Source organism: Psammomys obesus, unplaced genomic scaffold, assembly GCF_907164565.1.
Source record: "Psammomys obesus unplaced genomic scaffold, mPsaObe1.curated_primary_1811, whole genome shotgun sequence".
NCBI classification, from domain to species: Eukaryota; Metazoa; Chordata; class Mammalia; order Rodentia; family Muridae; genus Psammomys; species Psammomys obesus.
In genome coordinates this window covers 9,301,531-9,309,164 of record NW_026596143.1, presented here as the reverse complement: position 1 = coordinate 9,309,164, position 7,634 = coordinate 9,301,531, and the positions used below count along the sequence as shown (strand labels likewise).

Genomic DNA, 7,634 nt, shown 5'->3' with positions numbered 1-7,634 from the left:
CTTTCTTTCTTTCTTTCTTTCTTTCTTTCTTTCTTTCTTTCTTTCTTCTTCCTCTCCTTCCTTTTCTTTCTTTCTTTCTTTCTTTCTCTCTCTCCCTCCCTCCCTCCTTTCTTTATTTCTCTCTCTCCCTCCCTCTCTCCCTTTCTTCTTTCTTTCTCTCCCTCCTTTCTTTATTTCTCTCTCTCTCCCTCTCTCTCTTTCTTTCTTTCTTTCTTTCTTCTTCTTTCCTTCCTTTTCTTTCTTTCTCTCTCTCCCTCCCTCCTTTCTTTATTTCTCTTTCTCCCTCCCTCTCTCCCTTTCTTCTTTTTTTCTTCTTCCTTCTCTTTCTTTCTTTCTCTCTCTCCCTCCCTTTCCTCTTTCTTTCTTTCTTTCTTTCTTTCTTTCTTTCTTTCTTTCTTTCTTTCTTTCTTTCTTTCTTTCTTTCTTTCTTTCTCTTCTTTCTCTCTTTCCCTCCCTCCCTTCCTTCCTTCCTTCCTTCCTTCCTTCCTTCCTTCCTTCCTTCCTTCCTTCCTTCCTTCCTTCCTTCCTTCCTTTCTTCTTTTTAGATAGGATCTTAATTGTATAGCCCAGGTTGACCTCAAACTGTTGATCCCCCTGCCTCAGCCTCCTGAGGGCTGGGATTATAGGCATGTACCTACCAGCTTACATGCATGAGGTTTTTATTTTCCAGTTGTATGTAATAATTCAGTAAAGCTGAAGGGGAAGATTCTAAGATCAAAGGCATATCTCTGGAATGAAGTAAATCAACAGACATCCTCTGCCCTTCAGCTCTAGCACCCATAGTAATTTTACTTTGTAGTTTTGTAGATTGACCCTGGGGCCACAATATGTTTGATATCCAAAAGAGAACTCTTCTCCATGGTAAATGGCAGTCTAATGAGGTGAGCCTCTAGATTTTAGCGTGGTCTTCGGAGATAACATTTTTTTCCAGTATCCTCCCAAAGTGGCAGGCATTCATCATTTGCTAGGCGAGTCTGATTCTTCTCCACCATCACAGCAAAAGTCATCTCTGATTTTGGTGAGTGAAGGCAGGTAGGGTAGTACTCTTTTCATTTCACCTTTGGGTACAAAGTACTGAAACATTTTCACCAAGTGAACCTTCATTTGATGTTCACGAAACAGAGTCAAAAGGGAATGGCAATATTGAAGACGAGGATTGCTTAGGGTGACAGGTTTTTTTTTTTTTTTTTTTTTTCTTAATGTTCATTTGTGCACATGAATCCCCATATGTTCAGACAAACAAACAAAAACATCCGTTACTTTCTAGTCTGATTCTTACATCAGCTGTCTTTCCCTTTGGTGAATCATAGCCACGAGTCTGTTGACATGCTTGTTTCTCGGGTTAGGCAGGATGTTCTTCCAGAGCAGTCGTTGTGTCCCCAGGATCTGATGCCAGGTCCGGTGTTCAGAAGGTGGCAAGTTGTGCCGGGTGTGGCTTAACGGCACAGTGCTCTTCCAGCATGTCTGGGCTGATCTTTAGCACTAGAACAAGGATAAAGATGAAGGGGACTAAAAGAAGCCTGGAATGAATGAAGCATTCCCTTAGGATATCTAGGTTCTTCCCTGGGCCTGGGTCTCCTCTGGGGTGGAATCGGCTGGAGTGAGTAGCCTGGCCTTTAACAAGCCATCCCCAAACGGTGTAACTTAAACAACAGTTTACTGCTCATGTCTGTTCTTTGCTGATTTTGATAGAGGTGACACATTGAGTTAGAGGGTGGACTGGGCCCCATGAGACCATGTCACAAAACACTCAAACAAATGAACAAAATGGACATGCCGGGTTCCCCTGGGCTGCAAGTCCAAAGTGGTCTTATCCACATGTGGGTCCACCACTTGCTGGCCACTGTGGGGGAGGCTGGAAGTGCCCGTTTGGTTATCAAATCATTTAGTTTAGCTTGAACTTATGAACATGGCCGATACTAACCTAAGGCACAGGCACGGAAGCCCCTTGTCACACCACTTTAAAAGGGTTCTTTTGTTGTTGGGGGCTGTCCAGTTTCAAGAGGGGTCAGGAGGAAGAGGGATGGCCTTCTTTGCTCTGAGACAGGATCTCCTGTGGCCCAGGATGGCCTCAAATTTGGAATGACTTTAATCTCCTGATCATTCTGCTCAAGTGTATGAACTACTTTTGTTTGTTTGTTTGTTTTTATTTTTTTCCTTGCTTTCTCTGAACATCAGGATTTAGGAACATCGCATTGCAGAGCCCATCCTCACTGTCCAACCCACTACTCCCATTTAAACTTAAAGACCTGGGTTTTCTGGGCACTCAATTGGCTTGAGTTAGGTGTTTCCAGGAGTCCAAAATGAGGACAAGACTCCAGGAGGAACAGTCCCTTTAGAGTTTTGGTTTTACAGCATACAGTGTGAAGGTTCAAAAGCAGGTTTCTTAGCTGGCTGCAGTGGCTTGTGATACCAGTACTCTGGAGATGAAGACAAGAGGACCAGATGTTTAAGGGCCACGTGGGTGTTTAGAATGGAATGGCTCCCATGGATGCATAGATTTGATTGCTTGGCCCTCAGTTGGTGGAACTGTGTGGGAAGGATTAGAAGGTGTGGCCTTGCTTGGGGGAGGTGTGTCGAAAGGGGGTCGGCTTAGAGGTTTCAAAAGCCCATGCCAGTTCCAGTTAGCTCTCTCTGTCTCATACCTGTAGATACGTTTGAAAGCTCTCAGCTACTGCTCCATCCAGCACCCTGCCTGCCCGCTGCCATGCTTCCCACCATGATGGTCATGGACTCTAAGACCCCAAATTAAACTTTTATTTTTGTAAGTTGTCTTGGTTGTCGCATCTTATCACAGCAATACAGAAGTACCTAGGACAGCTGGCCTCAGCTACGTATTGAGTTGGAGGGTGGGCTGGACCCTATGAGACCATGTCACAAAACACTCAAACAAATGAACCAATTGGACATCCTACTTAAAGAGAATGTGTATTGGACTGGAGTTGTAGCTCAGTGGAAGACCAGTGTGTATGAAACGCTGGGTTTAATCCCAAGCACCCAAACAGGGAAATCCCAGCCAGTCTTTATTAGCTTGCTAGAGCTGCCATATGAAAATACTGCCATCGAGTGGCTTAAGCAATGGAACCTTTTTTCTTACTGTTTGTTAATTGGAAGCCTTAGACCAGAGTGAAGTTGGTTCCTTCTGAGGCCTCTCTTTCTCTTCTCTCTTGTCAGCTATGGTCTTCCATCTGAAGGGCTGTGCATAGATTTTCTCTTCTTCCAAGGATACTGGTGAAACGGATCAGGAGCCACTTAGAGGCCTTATATTGACCTTCCTTATGAAGACCTCATATTCCGAGGTGCTGGAGTTTAGGCTTCAGTACAAGAGTTTGGAGGAATACAGTACATACAGCTCCTACCAATCGCACTGGAGCAGCGTTTGCTATTTGTTTTGGGAGCCTTCGGGAGGGCAGGACACTCCCTTTTGGTAATGGCTTGTTGCACCCACACTCTGCGCCCTGCAGCACCTGTGCATTTTGAAGGGTTTGGGGACAGGCCAGGAAAGGGGGAGGTGCTTGATAAGCCTTAGAATAACCTCAGCCATTTTGTTCTAAAATGTAAAAAGCCATTTCCTTGTCAGAGCCTCTTAAGAAAGCAAGGCAGCTCTTTCCCCCTGACCGACTATCCACCTTCGGTATGTGGCAGCTTCATAGGATACCTGACCCCTGAGAGGTATCATCATTTGGTTCTCTTTTGCTTTGTTTCATTTATTTATTTATTGAGCCCAAGCTGGCCTGGAAAACTCACCTTGTGAGGAAGAACGATATCACATGACTGATCCTCCTGCCTCTTCCTCCCAAGTGTGTATCGCCATGCCCCACCCCACTTCCTGTTCCTTCATAAGACACTTCTCACTGGTAAGTTTACTCTGCTTGCTTGGGAGACTCTCCAGCCATTCACTTGTCTGTCTGTCTGTCCATCCATGAGATGGGGTCTCCACATAGTCCTGGCTTAGACTGGCCTTGAACTTACAGAGTTCTAATTGCCTCTTTCTCTCGACTGCTTGTATTAGAGGCATGCATCACCATAGCTTATTTTTATTTATTTTTTGGTCCCCCAGAAACTTGTCCATGTAAAGCAGATGCTCTTTTATGGATCGAGAACTCTAGCTCTCAGGAATATTGGCATTTGTTATTTAGTCTTCGTGGTGCTCTTTTGAGGTGTGAGTTGTTTTTTTTTTTTTTTTTTTTTTTTTTATCTTCTTCATGTAGCACAGAAAGAACTGGGACCCTGAAAGCAGTGATTCCTGATTTGAGCCCAGGACTTCTGCCTCCAAATCCCAAGTGATTTGCATGTTAAGGGCCTACAATCAGATCCTAAAAATAGATAGCAGTGGCTAGTACTTTAAATATAGTGTCAGCGAGCCTACATAACACCCCTGGTTGACAGGTGACAAAACTAGATCCTTGAGGAATATTTCCTCACTTGTGTGTCCAGGAAAACTGTCATCAGTGTTAAGCCAAGCCTTGGGAATAAAGACTTTATCTACACTTCCCGAGTTCCTGGAATTAAAAGTGCCAGAGCCATACCTAAACTCATGATGGTCCCCATGCCTGTGTCTGAGATGGAGTATACCCATTCCCACCCCATACTGCCCACAAGTTTCTTTCTTGATTGCTTACCTGCCTTCTGATGTGTCCCGACTTTGGCCTAGGAACTGGGTCCTGCTGGGGTGGGACTGGGCAGCTGGTGGTCAACTGTCACCTTAAACCTGGACAGGATAATTGCTAGTGGATGTGCAGTGTTCCCTGGGGTGGGCCGCTGTTCTAACGCACACCAGAAGTTGACAGAGGTGGCACGAAGATCAACAGGCCCCTTTTGAGGTCTTTGAGAGGTCATCGAGGCACAGGTAGAGAAAGTGCTAACTGGTCCACAGAGTAGGGCTAGTGAATGAGGCAGTTGTGTTTCAAGACTCAGCCAGAAATAGGAAGTGACTCCACAGGTTGTTCAGAATTGAACTTTGAACTCACACCCCAGCACTCTGTAGGCTCTGGATTCCAGCTCCACAACTGACCTGCGATTCACTGTTGCTGTGCCTACCTCTGCAGTATTTATATATTTATTTTACATTTCTCATCACTGTGACCAAACTGGTGACAGGACTTAAAGCAGGAATATTTATTCTGGCTCTTGGTGTCTGAGTTCAGTCCACAGTCTCTTGACTCACTGCCCTTGGGCAGAACATCGGACAGCGGCAGCACATGGCAGAGGTGGGTTGTTTTAGGGTGGACAGGGAGAAGGGAAATGCTGTCTTGCTGGCTTCCTGCTCCCATTGAGGGCGGGTCTGACCCAGTTAACCCAGCCTGCCAATGTCCTCACAGGCGCTCCCACAGGTGCGTCTCCTCAGGGTCCTACATCAGGACGTCTTTACTGTTTTTTCTTTTTGTTTTTTTCCGGAAAGGGTTTCTCTGTGTAGCCTTGGCTGTCCTGGACTTGCTTTGCAGAGCAGGCCCGCCTCGAACTTACAGCGACCCACCTACCTCTGCCTACCAGAGTGCTGGGACTATAGGCGTACACCACCACCGCCCGGCCAACCTTTGAAACCTTTTTTGCTTGACCTCTTCTAGCCTGAGTTTTTATGCAACCCTAGGTATGTGGGTATATGAAATAGGTATGCAAATCAAACACTTACGACAAAATCATAAATTTACTTAAAAGACTTTTTTGGCAACACATAATTTGTTTATTAATGATGAAAGCGGTGAGATGACACACTTGTTTATGAGGGATGATATCTTGGCTGAGTGTTTTCGCACTGTAGGACATAGATCATATTTGTTTTTCAGTTAGCTGGTGTTTTGTTTTAATAATAATCTGCGCTGTACGTTATATTGGTAGCCTGCTGTTTTAGCCGACTGATAAACTGGCTGTAGAAGCAGGGTTACCCACTTCCATTCCCGAGCGTGTTTACCTCAGTGTTCTTCAAGCTCCTAGAAGGTCTAGATGGTCTTGACAGGAGGGAAGAGAACAGCAAAACAGCCCAAGAGTGAAAATGCCCTTGAGAGCAGCTAGCAAGGAAATGGCTGCCAACCAAGGTCACTGTTTATCCCACCGCACGAAAGTGCCTGCAGTGGGAGAGAATCGCCGGAGGGAAGCCTTGGGAAGCTCATCTGTGGAGAGCAAGCTCAGTCGGCAACTGCAGCCCTCTGCTTCAACTTCCCAAGTCGGTTTCTGCTGGGTGTTGGGAACATCTAATTGGATGATGTTTCCTCCGTCTGCTGTTGGTTCTTGGAAGCCTCACCTGAGGGGGCCATCTGCTTTGGCTGCAACTCCCTATATTGGGAACCCCAGCTGGCTACCTTAAAGCTGATTTCTGCTCTTTGGCTGATTTAATACTGTTGTCATGTCTGTCTACCTATCTCTCACTAGCTGTTTAAACTGAACATATTCGCAGATCATTCTCCGGGTAGTACAAAACCATCATCAGTGCCAGGAAGGCTGTTCATTTAAATAAACGGGTCAAGATGGTAGCAGCATGCTCATGGACTTTGCAGACACTCTCAGGAATTCTGTCCTAATCCCAAGCAAGCCACATTTATTGCTTAAAAAAAAAAAAAAAAAAAAAAAAAACAAAAAACATTTATTTATGGATAGAGCGAGAGAGAATGAATGAGAATGGGTTTGAGTGTGGGTGGGTGTGGACCAAGTTTATGTATGGAGGTCAGAAGACAACTTGTAGAAATTGTTTCTCTCTTAACATATGGGTTCCTGGTCTTGAACTCAGTTCTCCAGGCTTGGTGGCAGATAGGTGCCTTTGCCCGCTGAGCCATCTAGCCAGCCCTTAATTTATTTTCATTATGCATGGCATGCAACATTCTATAATATGTTATTTATGCTGTATGTGCTCTCTTAAAAAGAACCTGGATACCATTCCTGCCTTTGAGAAACCAGATTTACTTGTCATCTGCAGGAGATAAGCTATAAATAGAAATACAGACAGTTTTAAAATTCCAGCTGGATGCTGTTGTCTGTTGGAGGCTTGGAACGTAAGGCTTGAGATTTGTTGAAAAGGAAGCCGTCGGTAAATGCTGTTGAGGGGTTAAAAATAGATTGGCGAGGCCATGTCGCGGTGTGAGGGGCTACGGGAATCAGTGACTAAGTCTGTATGCTCACTGTCACTTCAGGGTCTTCCATAATGATCTTGCTCCCTCACCTTGGGAGATACTTCCTTATTTGGTGGTGTTTGGGTGGCTGCATGGGTGGAGGGTCACCCTGAGTATGGTTTACTGCTAGAGAGTAGTCAGTGAGACTGGCCCTCACTCACCCTGGGGAGTAAGACTGACTTGTGATAGGAGGTTGGGTAGAAAGGAAATAGCATTCACGCCAACCCTTAAAGACGTGGTGCAGGCAAATGTTGTGAAGGTTTGGAGAAGGGCTCAGCCTAAGACCTTTTTGGAGTGGATAGAGAGAACGTTTCCTGTTTTTGCAATGACAAGGCAGGGAAAGTCTGCTGCCAGGAAGGACCCACTGTCTTTCTGTTCTGGATGACTGACCTGAAAATGTGTAGGATGGGATGGTGTGATGACTGGAAGACCACCTTTTCTTTTTTTTCCTTTTTCTTTTCTTTTCTTTTCTTTTCTTTCTTTCTTTCTTTCTTTCTTTCTTTCTTTCTTTCTTTCTTTCTTTCTTTCTTT

At 45.1% G+C, this 7,634-nt stretch overlaps 1 protein-coding gene across 1 annotated transcript in view; it reads left to right on the top strand.

The window, feature by feature from the left end:
* The window catches only part of Eif4ebp1 (eukaryotic translation initiation factor 4E binding protein 1), a 14,763-nt gene that overhangs the window by 4,309 nt on the left and 2,820 nt on the right, over nucleotides 1–7,634 (top strand). The gene's annotated exons all lie outside the window — the stretch shown is intronic.